The following is a 14,758-nucleotide window of genomic DNA, read 5'->3' as shown; positions in this document are numbered from 1 at the left end:
TAGCCGGCGGGCCTTGTCGCTAGCACGGAGGCCTTGTCGCTAGACAGCGGGCCTTGTCGCTAGCCAGCAGGCCTTGTCTCCAGCCGGCGGGCCTTGTCGCTAGCCGGCGGGCCTTGTCGCTAGCCGGCGGGCCTTGTCGCTAGCCAGCGGGCCTTGTCGCTAGCCGGCGGGCCTTGTCGCTAGCCAGCGGGCCTTGTCGCTAGCAGGGAGGCCTTGTCGCTAGCAGGCAGGCCTTGTCGCTAGCCAGCCGGCCTTGTCGCTAGCCAGCGGGCCTTGTCGCTAGCCAGCGGGCCTTGTCGCTAGCACGGAGGCCTTGTCGCTAGCCGGCGGGCCTTGTCGCTAGCACGGAGGCCTTGTCGCTAGACAGCAGGCCTTGTCGCTAGCCAGCAGGCCTTGTCGCTAGCCAGCGGGCCTTGTCTCCAGCCAGTGGGCCTTGTCGCTAGCAGGGGGGCCTGGTCGCTAGCCGGTGGGCCTTGTCGCTAGCCAGCGGGCCTTGTCGCTAGCACGGAGGCCTTGTCGCTAGCAGGGAGGCCTTGTCGCTAGCAGGCAGGCCTTGTCGCTAGCAGGGAGGCCTTGTCGCTAGCCAGCGGGCCTTGTCGCTAGCCAGCGGGCCTTGTCGCTAGCAGGCAGGCCTTGTCGCTATCCGGCAGGCCTTGTCGCTAGCCGGCAGGCCTTGTCGCTAGCAAGCAGGTCTTGTTGCGAACCAGCGGTCAGTGCTGCTGCTGCTGACCTCTGTGGTTTGCTTGCCTGCTTTAGCAGCGGCCAGTACCAAGTGGTTCCGCCTTCTTTTCCATCTGAACTTTCTTAAATGAGGTTGTCCAGCATTGCAGGTTGTTGACTGAGGTGCCGCACCTGAACGCTCTGAAGTCACCATTGTGTCTCTGACCTTACTGACATTACTGATGTTTTTCGTAAAGAATATTAAAAGCAAAGGATGCTGGCTGGTGCGCTACACAGCAAACTACACAGTGTGACAATTACAGTCTGATCAGGGTATTTGACCTCATCAATCATCTTAATTAGCTCCACAAATCCAGAGGAGCTTATTAGCTCACATTTGAACTCAGGATCTTTTCCTTCTCCTGTATCAGGTCCATTGAAGACTTGTTACAAGTATTCAAAGGCAGGAAATGACATCAGACACTTTTGACCTCTGTGTCTGAAGAGGCCCCACCCTCGATGGACTCCAGACAAGCCCATTCTGAGGTGGCTGATTGCTCTCACTCTTCTTACACACTCACACATTCCGCCCTGCTAACGCGGGTTCTACCGCTCGCCCTGCTAACAGGCGAGAAGGCTGATTCTGTCTCTGAACACATTCAACACCAGATGCTGTTGGAGATGCGAGGTTCTGTTGGCAGGGCCATTTAGCATGCAGCTCATGTAATCAACTGGTCCCCTGAACTGACTGAGGACAGCTACAGTTGTGGCAGATGATTCACCTGTAACTAACCACAGGTGAGTTACAGGTGAATCACCAGCTTGAAATTCTATTTATTTTTTGCAAATCTAAAAGGGTGTCAATAATATTGTCCAGGCCATTTTAATGTTTCTGTGTGAAATGAGCTAGGATTCAGTATTTATGCCAGTTTTTTGTTTTGTTCCTCTGCAAAACAAAGAATTATGCATGTTGATGCCAAAATATGTTTTAATTTCGCAAGTTTCTGGAAGAAATGTTGTGATTTTTGAAAAAAAATGCAAGGGTGCCAATATTTTCAGCCACAACTGTGGTCCACCATGGCTAGCTAGCTTCACCACCCACCACACGAGCCAGAACCAACGCTTCCGTCCAGCCAGCAGGACACACCAGCCTAGCAAGAAACATCTCTTGGAGCCTCTTGTTTCTGGCCCTCCATTTTTTGTTCTTCTTCACTTGTTTTTTGACTTTTATAACATAAATTTGTCAGTTGATCAAAATTTGTAATCAAGACAGAAAGCTGTTTTATCAACTTCATCAGAGTGTTTCCCAGAGTTAAACTCATTCATGTCTAGTTTTCCCTGAGCTCAGGCTGACTGACACTAATGATGACCGCACTTGAGTTGGTTGCTACCTGGAAGCTAATTGATGACACGAGAGTGAAGGAACCCTCAACCCGCTGCTTCACTGCCGTATCCATGCAGCGGATTGTGCGGCTGACGTGGTTGCTGGGAGAGAGACAGAGAGAGAGACGGAAGAAAAGGAATAATTTGGCCTGAAACAGAAGACGGAGGAGGAGAACGATAGAGATGAATGGGGGAGGAAGTGGAGGGATATGAAGTAATAAATGTGAGATTAATTAATGAGACATGGCGAGGACCTGTAATGACGGATGAGGATGAGAGTAAGATGTGAGGATGAGGAGGATGAAGCAGCTGGTGATGAGCAGAGGGACACAACCTCAGCGCTGGGACTCCTGACGGATCCACAGCAGAGGAAAACAACCAACAAACACCATCCGGATTTAGGAAGGAGGCGTGGCCTAACTTAACCATCAACACTGACTCAGTCAAGATGAGGTGAAGGAGGCAACTTTCTGACGGAGGGCTGCACACACACACGTGGAGGCCACCCACGCCAGCAAGCTGTAGCTGTATTCAAATACACAGTATATGAGAGCCTCCGTTTAGGACGGCCAATCAGAGCCTGTGTAGAGGGCTTCACAGGAACATGGCCGCCACAAGCAGCCGCTCTGAGGCAGCAGAGAATCAGTGTGCTGTGATTCAGCTGCTGTTTGGCGCCAGCGAGCTCGTGAACTCTCATCCTTCTCCTAAGTTAAGGGTTTACCTTTCTGTTGCTCAAATGCTTGTTTCTGTCGAGACATCAAGTTCTATGAATGTCCCATGAGAAGAACGCTGAGCACAAAGAGGTAACAAAGACAAAAGAAGTAATTAATGTTCGTTCTACTTGAATGTCGCTAATATCTAGTAGATATCACTGCTGTACCAGAGCACAAGCATAGAGTCTGGATACATTCAGACCACTGGGGGAGGACCGCTCTAAAATCAAGCGACCACACCTGTGATGGATTCCTCACACCTCTGATTAAATGAATTACAGAGATGAACTATTTCTCACAACTATCATCCTTTAGAGGCGGCCCGGTGGAGCAGTGGTCCTCCCTGTGGCCCCCAGCAAGAAGGTTGTGGGTGGAGCCCCGGCTGCAGCACGGGGTCTTTCTGGGTGAGTCTCCATGTTCTCCCTGTTCCTGCTGGGTTCTCTCTGGTACTCCAGCTTCCTCCACAGTCCAAAGACATCAAGAGGGACCAGGTTAATCCAGACTCTAAATTGACCGTAGGCGTGGCTGGGAGAGCCAATGGTTGTCTGTCTCTATGTGTTGGCCCTGCCATGGTCTGGTGACCTGTCCAGGGGGAAGGCTGCTGGGATAGGCTCCACCCCCACCACCCTGAACAGGAGAAGAGGGGGAACATGGAGGGATGGATGATGGATGAATGGAGGGATGGATGATGGATGAATGGATGATGGATGGATGGATGGAGGGATGGATGATGGATGATGAATGGAGGGATGGATGGATGAATGGAGGGATGGATGAATGATGGATGGATGAATGGATGGATGATGGATGGATGATGGATGGAGGGATGGATGGATGGATGAATGGATGGATGATGGATGGATGATGATGGATGAATGGAGGGATGGATGATGGATGAATGGATGGATGGATGATGGATGGATGAATGGATGGATGATGGATGGATGAATGGAGGGATGGATGGATGGATGAATGGAGGGATGGTGGATGGATGAATGGAGGGATGGATGGATGATGGATGGATGAATGGAGGGATGGATGGATGAATGGAGGGATGGATGGATGATGGAGGGATGGATGATGGATGGATGAATGGAGGGATGGATGGATGGAGGAATGGAGGGATGGATGGATGAATGGAGGGATGGATGGATGATGGATGGATGAATGGAGGGGTGGATGGATGATGGATGGATGAATGGAGGGATGGATGAATGGAGGGATGGATGGATGATGGATGGATGAATGGAGTGATGGATGGATGATGGATGAATGAATGGAGGGATGGATGAATGGAGGGATGGATGGATGGATGAATGGAGGGATGGATGGATGATGGATGGATGAATGGATGATGGATGGATGAATGGAGGGATGGATGAATGGATGGATGGATGAATGGAGGGATGGATGGATGATGGATGGATGAATGGAGGGATGGTGGATGGATGAATGGAGGGATGGATGAATGGAGGGATGGATGGATGATGGATGGATGAATGGAGGGATGGATGGATGATGGATGGATGAATGGAGGGATGGATGGATGATGGAGGGATGGATGATGGATGGATGAATGGAGGGATGGATGGATGGATGAATGGAGGGATGGATGGATGATGGATGGATGAATGGAGGGGTGGATGGATGATGGATGGATGAATGGAGGGATGGATGAATGGAGGAATGGATGGATGATGGATGGATGAATGGAGGGATGGATGGATGATGGATGGATGAATGGAGGGATGGATGAATGGAGGGATGGATGGATGGATGAATGGAGGGATGGATGGATGATGGATGGATGAATGGATGATGGATGGATGAATGGAGGGATGGATGAATGGAGGGATGGATAGATGAATGGAGGGATGGATGGATGATGGATGGATGAATGGAGGGATGGATGAATGGAGGGATGGATGAATGGAGGGATGGATGGATGGATGAATGGAGGGATGGATGGATGATGGATGGATGAATGGAGGGATGGATGGATGGATGAATGGAGGGATGGATGGATGATGGATGGATGAATGGATGGATGGATGGATGGAGGGATGGATGAATGGAGGGATGGATGGATGATGGATGGATGAATGGAGGGATGGATGGATGGATGAATGGAGGGATGGATGAATGATGGATGGATGAATGGAGGGATGGATGAATGGAGGGATGGATGGATGGATGAATGGAGGGATGGATGGATGATGGATGGATGAATGGAGGGATGGATGGATGGATGAATGGAGGGATGGATGGATGATGGATGGATGAATGGATGGATGGATGAATGGAGGGATGGATGAATGGAGGGATGGATGGATGATGGATGGATGAATGGAGGGATGGATGGATGATGGATGGATGAATGGAGGGATGGATGGATGATGGATGGATGATGGATGGATGAATGGAGGGATAGATGGATGATGGATGGATGATGGATGGATGGATGGATGATGGATGGATGGATGAATGGAGGGATGGATGAATGGAGGGATGGATGGATGGATGAATGGAGGGATGGATGGATGATGGATGGATGAATGGATGATGGATGGATGAATGGAGGGATGGATGAATGGAGGGATGGATGGATGGATGAATGGAGGGATGGATGGATGATGGATGGATGAATGGATGGATGGATGAATGGAGGGATGGATGAATGGAGGGATGGATGAATGGAGGGATGGATGGATGATGGATGGATGAATGGAGGGATGGATGGATGGATGAATGGAGGGATGGATGGATGATGGATGGATGAATGGAGGGATGGATGGATGATGGATGGATGAATGGAGGGATGGATGGATGATGGATGGATGATGGATGGATGAATGGAGGGATGGATGATGGCTCCTCCTTTAATCTGCTGCGTTCTTTGTTATGTCGTGCCTGCATTTTCCAGGGATTTTGACCCTTTTTGCTCTCAGTTCTCACACTAGCGAGGCAGCTAGAATGTTAGCATTGAGCAGCTCTGCTCAGGACTTTGTTCACTTTGCCTCTCATAATACAAAAGATTTAATGAGGTAATTAACCCCAATGAACAAGAGGAAAGAAACCTGGTTAAATAATCATTACTGAACGGAATCTCAGACACACCAGCAGTTCAGACGGTGGAAAGACTAACAAGATAAATAGGCCACACTTTTCTCCTCAGTCTTCACAAACAATTGTTACTTGACCAGATGATCAATTACTCAATATTAAGTTGCAGCTCAACATACAAGGTTACTCAGGCTTTTATCATCATGGCGCTCCCTGTGTAACATTAGCAATAACCAGTGCTAGGACATTTACAGTGTCTCTGGCAGTCACCAAATAAGAGCAAGCTGTGACTCAAAAGTAGGATTGTTAGCATTCTTCCATTGTTCAGTAAACCACGATTGGAGCACATATAAGTTAGCAGCTAATTCTAGCGAACTACAGGGTTTTTCCGGTTGCGTGGTGTTCCAGCTGATTTTACTAACTTACCTAGTTAGTCAGTGAGAGTAGATTGAATGTTATGTACTAGTTTAGTCTTCTGCTAACAAGATGTTTCCAGAACTTCTCATCTTTTCTCATTAGTTAACTGTACAACTGTGTCAGCAGGAGAAATTTGAAAAAACAATGAATTTGTTTACTGAAATGACGAATGAATGATGAAACTCATTGGAATCAACCCTAAGTGGATAAGTTTCACATATGCACCCATAAATGGAAGCTAACAAGATGAATTCCAAAACAAACTCATGTGGGGAGGCTAACAAAGGCATGGCAGATTTTAATGAGACAGCGTTCCTCGGCCTTGAGGCCTAAATGGATGCACACATTGAAAAAAAGGCCAAGCAGCATTTCGTGTCCGCAGGAAGCCGAGATCTGCTGTGGTCAGTGGAATTAAGGAGTCGTTGAACAAAAGCTCCATCGAGACTTTTCAACTTGGCTGAAAGCAGATAAGCAGTTGTACTCAGCAGATTTCGGGCGATCATCCATTTTCCCTTTTAATTAATTTGATAAGCTGAGCACAGATGGCCTGACATGAACACGTCTTTATTAAAAGAACGCGGCCACTTTTATAGAAAGTCTCTTATTGTCCATCATCCCAGAGACAGACAAGTAGGCAGAGCCCCTTCTCCAGGGAGCTGGGACCCAGGCTAGTTAGCTTAGCACAATGACTGGTAGTGGGTGGGAAGTGTTAGCATAGCTCCGTCTCTGCCTGCATTAATAGCAGGAGGGTTGTGTGTAACCTTGGTGATGAATACCAGTTTAACATGAGGAGACGTTGTAGTGGTAGAATCAGACACGTAGCCGGAACTACTTTCCTGACTGGGCGCAGTGATTTGACGCAGCACCTCCAAAGCTCCACTGGAACTTGGGTCAACAGAACCAAAGGTTTGTTGAGGACTAGAAGAGCGACTGCTGCTACTGATGATGAGGAGGGGGAGGAGGAGGATTCCTGCTGGACACACCAGCATCCTGGACCTGAGGTAGCTGATGCTAACACTTCCACCCACTACCAGCCATTGGGCTATGCTAACTAGCCTGGACCTGAGCTAGCTGATGCTAACACTTCCCTCCCACTACCAGCCATTGGGCTAAGCTAACTAGCCTGGACCTGAGCTAGCTGATGCTAACACTTCCACCCACTACCAGCCATTGGGCTAAGCTAACTAGCCTGGGTCTCTGCCCCTACGAGAATGGTCCATGTTCATGGATTGATCATGATTGGTCATGTGGACAGATGCTCTTAATGTTAAGTAGAGGGGTCAAAAATAATCGAATTTGGAGCAAACACACTGTGGTCTCCTGCTAGCATGGAAAATGTCTTTAGTGCTAAACATAATGTGTTAGCCAGCAGAGACAGCTAACACTCACACAGAGCTGTTTTTTAAGCGCCATAGAGACATCCAAGCTACAGGAAAGAAGTTGCTTCAGCAGTAAAACCTGAGATACGCTGTAATTCACCTCTATCTCCTGCTAACACTCCCATGAAAGCAAATCATCCTCAAGTTCAGTGCTGGGCATGTTAGCTGTTAGCAGCAAATGCTAGCAGGCTCTGTAGTCCTTGAAAGCCTTGGTAAAATGTTCACAAGGGTTAAATCTTCATAAAACAAGCTCCGATTTTAGTCGTAAAAAGTTTGCCTAAAAGATTCTTAAAATGTCAGAAAACAATCGACAGAACAGACACGGAGCAAACGAGTTACTCATGTAGCCTAGCTAACGAGCCTCAGGATATTTAGTCGCTGTGTTCACCTGAAGTGAATAACACATTCCAGCAGCTTCTTGTTTATTTTATGAAGCAACTCAAAGGCTTGTGTTCTTCTCTCTGCAGGTTCGCCCGCACACTGCTGCTCCCAAATAAGAGCCCCTCTACTTCATAAGGGGGGGGGGGGGGGGAGGGGGGGAATAATGCCTACAGATTAAAAATTAAGCTGTGAAACCAGAGAAAATAAACCGCAGGAAAAAGCAGGATGATGAAGAGGAGAAGTGGCCATCACACTGGAGGGAGAACGGAAGGTGAGTGGTGAGAATTACTTTTATTCGGTTTTTAGAGCACCTGCGGCCAAGCTGAGATGAATCCACACGGAATGTCAGCTCTCCTCCCAGTTCCTCAGTGGGCTGCCAGCAAACACAAACATCGCTGTCCATTTACTGGCTGCCGTTAATGGCTGTGCGCCGATGCAGGATGTCAACAAATTAGTGAGAATGATCTGGAAGTGAGGCCACGCTATCACCCACTCAAGCGCAATTACAGGTGGAGGGGGGCGGATAGCGGCAGCAGGAGGACTCATAGCACAGAGAGTGTCTTGGATTAGCCTATTAGCATCCAGACGTTAAACACAGCCGGAGCGCTCAATCACAATACCATCGCATCAGCACAGGTATCATATATCATCATCTGGAAAGGTCAATCAGAGCAAGAATTCAACTTCCTGTATCCCCTCTCAGTGGCGCAACCTATTCCATCCATCTTCTTCTACAATTTCATCTGGCTTTTGTCCAAAGCGACGTACACACACATCAGACTGGAGGGAGAACCCTAAGTCAGCACCACCAATCGATACAAGTTGGATTGGCCGCAGGTTCTGCCGCCTAGTGGCAGAGGAAGTGGCAGGGCTTTGTTGATCTTGATATCATTTAACCAAAACTGATCACAACCAATAACTCAACACCAACAATTTCTTCAAAATTCATCACATTCAATATCCAACGCTGTAAGTGCTGAGTGTTCACTAAGAGCCGGTCGTAGACCTCCTGACTCGTTCTACCTTGAGGACCAGGAGGAGGAGGGTCTAGCCACAGACCTACTTCTACAGTTCTGTGCACACATATATACATAAATACACACACACACATCCATCCATCGTCATCTTCCGCTTATTCCTCACTAGTAAAGGTTGCGGGGGTGGAGCCTATACCAGTGTCTACGGGCGAAAGGCAGGGTTCACCCTGGACAGGTCTCCAGTCCATGGCAGGGCCAACATACAGAGACGAACAACCATTCACACTCACAATCATACCTACGGTCAATTTAGAGTCTGGATTAACCTGGTCCCTCTTGATGTCTTTGGACTGTGGAGGAAGCTGGAGTACCAGAGAGAACCCAGCAGGAACAGGGAGAACATGGAGACTCACCCAGAAAGACCCCGCGCCCGAGCCGGGACTCCAACCCGTAACCTTCTTACTGTGAGGCCACAGTGAGGACCACTGCTCCACCGTGACAGCCACAGCCGCAGCCACACACACACACACACACACACACACACACACACACACGGAACTTTTATCTCCTGTAAATATAGCTGCAGTACACGAGGTACCACACAACTTCGCCAGCCTGTGTCATGACAGATGGATGCAAGAGCAGGAATCTACGGAGACGTTCCATCAAGCATCTGAGTGACAGCTAGAAGAAAGAGCGTGTGAGCTATATGTGTGATGGGTAATTAAACCTTGAACGAGGCTTAAGTCTGTGTAGACCTGTAGATTAGCAGCCTGCTAATCCATCATTAAGCTACTGTCTTTTAAGGGAGGCGATTGTTCCTCCAAACTTTGGAGTGTTGAACATTGCAGAAGCCCGTCATTCATCTGGCAATCACAGCTCATTAGACAGGTACGAGGCGGCAGCTGGTTAGTAACAACAGACGAGGCGGCAGCTGGTTGGTAACAACAGACGAGGCGGCAGCTGGTTGGTAACAACAGACGAGGCGGCAGCTGGATAGTAACAACAGACGAGGCGGCAGCTGGATCTTAATCGGGTGAAGTTTATATCTCCCCAGAGACACACACACACACCGTTTAAACCCTACCAGCTGCCGCCCCCCCCCCCCCAAAGAAGCTTGTGTGAGCGTTTCCTAAATCCAAGAGTGATATTCTGGAATGTGGTCACCATCCTGCCTGCAACGTTTTCATGCTGTGTTGCTCGCTGCTCTGATGCCTGGAGCGCCACTTTTCTATCTCAGCGGAGGGGAAGTCTTTATTTTCAGTGTCAAGCTCAAGTACAGGGAGAGAAACCATTAGGAGCGGTGGCGGCGTGGGAAGGTAAAGACTTAAACTTTGATGCGTACGTGGCTCAGCAGTCACGAACAGTCTCTGACTGAGACAAACAACGTGTGTGTGTGTGTGTGTGTGTCTCCACTGTCACAGGTTGGAATCCAGCTACAATGGCAAATACCAACAGTCATAACACGGGAACAGCTAACATGCTAGTTAACATCCTAGCTAACTTGTTAACTACCACTTCAGCCTAATGTGAGTATGTGTGATGTCAACACTCATAGGGTTTAAACGGTGTGTGTGTGTGTCTCTGGGGAGATATAAACTTCACCCGATTAAGATCCATCTGATTAGTGTCCCTGCCTGACCTTCCTCGCCAGCAGGTCATCGCTTCATCTTAACACGCCATTAAAGAGCTGATCTGATTTATGCTGCTGCTGCACGGCGAGCGACCTCCTGATCTCTGCACGTTTCATTCTGGCCAGATTCGTTTTTCACACATTCAACAAACTCCATAGATATTTTTAAACATCACATGATTAATATCTATACCTGATTGTGTGTGTGTTCATATTTCAGTTACCTAACAATCATCCTTCAGTCATTTGATTGGTCATGTAGCATTTCTTTAAAGTCGTAAAAATCAAAGCTCCATCTGGACTGAAGGAAACTGGAAGTGACTATCTACTTTTACTTCTACTTTTAAGAGACAGTTGAAGACTCAATTGTTCAGAGAGCACCGAGGCACTGAACCTGACTCTGCTCCTCTTTGGGGTAGAATCAGTCAGAGGGTCCAAGACCCAGCACTTAGTGACCATGTAGCACTAACTGGGTTGTGTCATGTTGTATGTTTGTCACAAAAAAAAAAAAAAAGGTGTGTGTGTGTGTGTGTGTGGGGCGACACTTCTTCTGCCACTAGATGGCAGTACCTGTGACAGAATCACAACTGAAGCACTTTTGCGCTACTATGGGTTTTTCCTGAATTAAGTCTAAATTCTTGCTTGTGTTGTACGTCACTTTGGACAAAAGCGTCTGCTAAATGAAACTGTAGAATTGTAGACTATCAAGGTCAGCCGGGTCACGCCCCTCCTCCATCTCTCAGTCTGATTCTGGTGTTCCTGAACACGGTGGTTCTCATCAATCACTGATTAACACCTGGACCCCAGGGGGAGGACCTATGTTGGCGCCAGGATGGACAAATCAATGAGTGTGTCAGTAACGATCATCTGTCAGGAACGGCGAAGATGTGTTGAATAGCGAGGTCAGCTGCCAGCACCATCATCAGCTGGACACAGAGACATTTTCATTTGTTAAAAGGGTTCAAAGCAAAGCCGCAGGTGAAATGGACGCTTCTTCACCATCAAGAAACATCAACTGACACATTTCCACGAGTTCACCGTTAGCAGCTCGTGAGAGGGCTAAGAAACGTTAGCTTGGGGAAGCTATTCCTTCAGGACTTTTGTGAAAATGGATTTTTCTCTGTTTTGAAGATAAAAATGTGAATCGAAACATGAATCCTGATTTTTATGCTGTTTATTTGGACAGTTTCAATAATCTCAACGCTGATGACTTCCTGTCCCATGATGGGGATGTTGTAGCTAACTTGACCCCACCCACCACCTTTGTGCACTTCATTCTTTCACTTGTATATGAAAGTACATTAAATGCTGGGAAAAGTATCAAATAAAAACAAAACAAAACACAATAATCATTAAAAAATTAATCACTAATTATCAGCTCAGTTTGACCACGAAAGGAAAATCTACCTTAACACACACACACACACACACACACACACACACACACACACACTGCTGGTGAATATGCAACAAAGCCTGCAGGTCACACCCACCTGACCAATGTGTTTGAGTCGCCACAGCAACCTGCCCCTGCCCCTAAAGCCAAGGGTGACCCCCAACAGCCCTTTGATGCTGTGAGGACTTGGTAAAATGTCCCCACTCTGTAGCAAGTGCAAGGACACACACGTGAACACATGCTAATGGCACGTTGCTGTCCATCACAGGAAAGCGTTCGCGTTCGGGACGGGAATCGAAAACCGGTTCTCAACAAGAACCAGTTTTCTGTGTTTCAATTCCTTAGAATCGTTTGCCAATTTTGCAAACGATTGCCTGATCAATTCCTTCGGGCACGAATAACACCTAGAGTAGCTTCCATGAGCAACGTGCGTGGTGACGTCATTCACCAGTGAAGCCAGCAGGAAACATGGCGCCGAAGCGGCACAAACACTGGAAAGTTAAGTTACATTTCATGGGAAAGGGTGACAACAGGGCAACTTGCAATAAGTGGAGGAAATCCTGCCGATATCCAGGAACGTCTGCACACTTTGAAGGAATGTGGCGTTCAATCTGCTCCAGAGTGAATCTCAACCCAGCAGCGGCGGCAACGTTAGCTCGTCCTCTGCTGTTAAAACTGGAGGTAGCTAACCAGCTAACGCTGCCCATCGTGTTAGCGCCCGTGCCTCATTGTAAAACCTGCTGTTACTAACTGCTAACGCTTGAATGCCACCACCAGACAAATGAGGATCAATAAGAGAATCAATAAAGAACCAAATCGTTGAGCGCAAGCGAAAAAGGAAGTGGCATCGTAAGAATGGTACCAATTCCTATCCCTAGTTAGCGTGACCTGTGACCCTCCAGCATGGAAGCTTACTTTTACTGTTTATGACCGAGAGGGGCTGTGGTGGGACCCGCCCCACCCTCAGGTGTCTACAGTGGGACAGTGGCATCCACCTATGACATAAGCCAGCTTCCTGGAGGTGTGGCTGCTGGGTCGCTAGACCCAGGGGCTGTCCACCTTGGAGAATGACATCATCACACTGGGATTCTCTGGTGACCTGACGCCACATGAAGCAGGTGAAAACACAGACGCCTGATCGGCACAGTGAGTGTCACAAGGCGCATGAACAGCAATTCCCATTTACCCAAGCAGAAGCAGACAGACAATCGCACGCTGACACATGTCCATGAGGCTCCAGTGAGCCTGGTTACCAGACGCCGCCGCCACCACATGCATCAGGCAGCATGCTCAGTCCCCTGAGCCAGCTAGCCAACCAGCAGCAACTGACATGCTAAAAAATGGCCAGTTTGATGTGAACATGTCTCTTCTAGTAAATCTGCCAACTTGTTGGGAGGTTTTGCTAAATAACTGTAAAGATACACAACAAATAGCTTGGGAACATTTGCTGAGCTTCTCATGTGTTTGCTCGCCGGCTACGGAAGAAGAGTCATGAACCCGGCGGCCTCCTCCGGCGCTGCAGGTGATGGATAGATTGTTGGCCCTCTGTATGTTAACGTCAGCCCCGTGCTCCGCCGGACATCAACATTAGAGCGAGTTGAACGCCACAGTGGTGGCGACTGTCTTCAAAACCATGACACAGGTATGAATCAATTTTAGAAAATTTCAAAAACAGATGGATGGCAAAGTGCTGAGAAGTACTAACCTAATTATCAGAGAAGGGATTTCCAGTAATCTGGAGATGGCGGCGGCGGCGGCGGCGGCTGAATCCCGCCCATGTGTTTCTCCCTGTGCTGCAGTTCCTACTGTTCTGAAGACAGAATCTCGGAGGATCTGGTGTCTCCGAGCTTTGGTTAGGGACCGTTTCCCTGTCCTGAAGTGACAGGACGCTCTATCGCTCCATCGTATGCTGACATTTTCTTAATCTCTGCAGCCGATCAAGGAGCCTTTAGCTCAGCAAAGGTCATCCTGGGGAGCGTTGCCTCGGCGATGACAGCTGCTGAACAAACCTTCTCTGTGCGTCTTCCAAGCGAGGCACAGCGGGCAGGTCACCGCTGCCGCCCTGACATCAGAGGGTGGCCTCAAACATGTGCCCTCGGCCGTGTGTCGGCCCTCATCCGTCTCCTGATGTACTTCCTGTTGATCTGCTGCCTGATGACGCACAAACGCCACAGACAGAAATGTCACACTTCCATTATCAATAATTGTTGTTCCTCCATTCTGAAATCAGAGATTAAAACATTCATCAGAAAATAATCAGTTTGACAACAGACAAAATGCTGTCACTATGGTTACCAACATGCGGTTGCAGGACGTCCACGGTTCAGAGCGAAGCCAACGTCAACGCTATCTTACGTTCTTTACAACCTGAACAGCGCCAAGCCCCCTGAAGGTGACCACGCGGCCGGCGGCGACCGACCCAGTCAGACAGCTGTGGGCTGACCTGTCCTGTTTGCTGGTTTTCTTCTTCTACTCTGCCTTGTCCAGCCGGCCAAACCTGGTTTGCTGGCATCACGCCTGCTCTCTTGTGGTTGTTAGGGGTCTTGATGAGTTTCAGATCAAACAAAGAGGTGTGTGTTTCTCCATCATGTCACAGTGGTGTCAAGCAGCTTAACCAAGAACAGGAAGTCAGACATGCCAGCAGGAAGTGGCAGGCAGTTCAGATGTTTCCGTTATCTCCCCATTCACCTCCGTGACTTGAGTCTTTGACCCGGGCCGACCCGTATCGCCATCTGGACACGTCCATGTGCACGTGG

Source organism: Aulostomus chinensis, chromosome 24 (assembly GCF_037954235.1).
Source record: "Aulostomus chinensis isolate RoL2024-O1b breed Wild chromosome 24, RoL_Achi_v1.0, whole genome shotgun sequence".
Classification (NCBI taxonomy): Eukaryota; Metazoa; Chordata; class Actinopteri; order Syngnathiformes; family Aulostomidae; genus Aulostomus; species Aulostomus chinensis.
The sequence above is the reverse complement of the archived record's forward strand: the minus strand, read 5'-3'. Positions refer to the sequence as shown.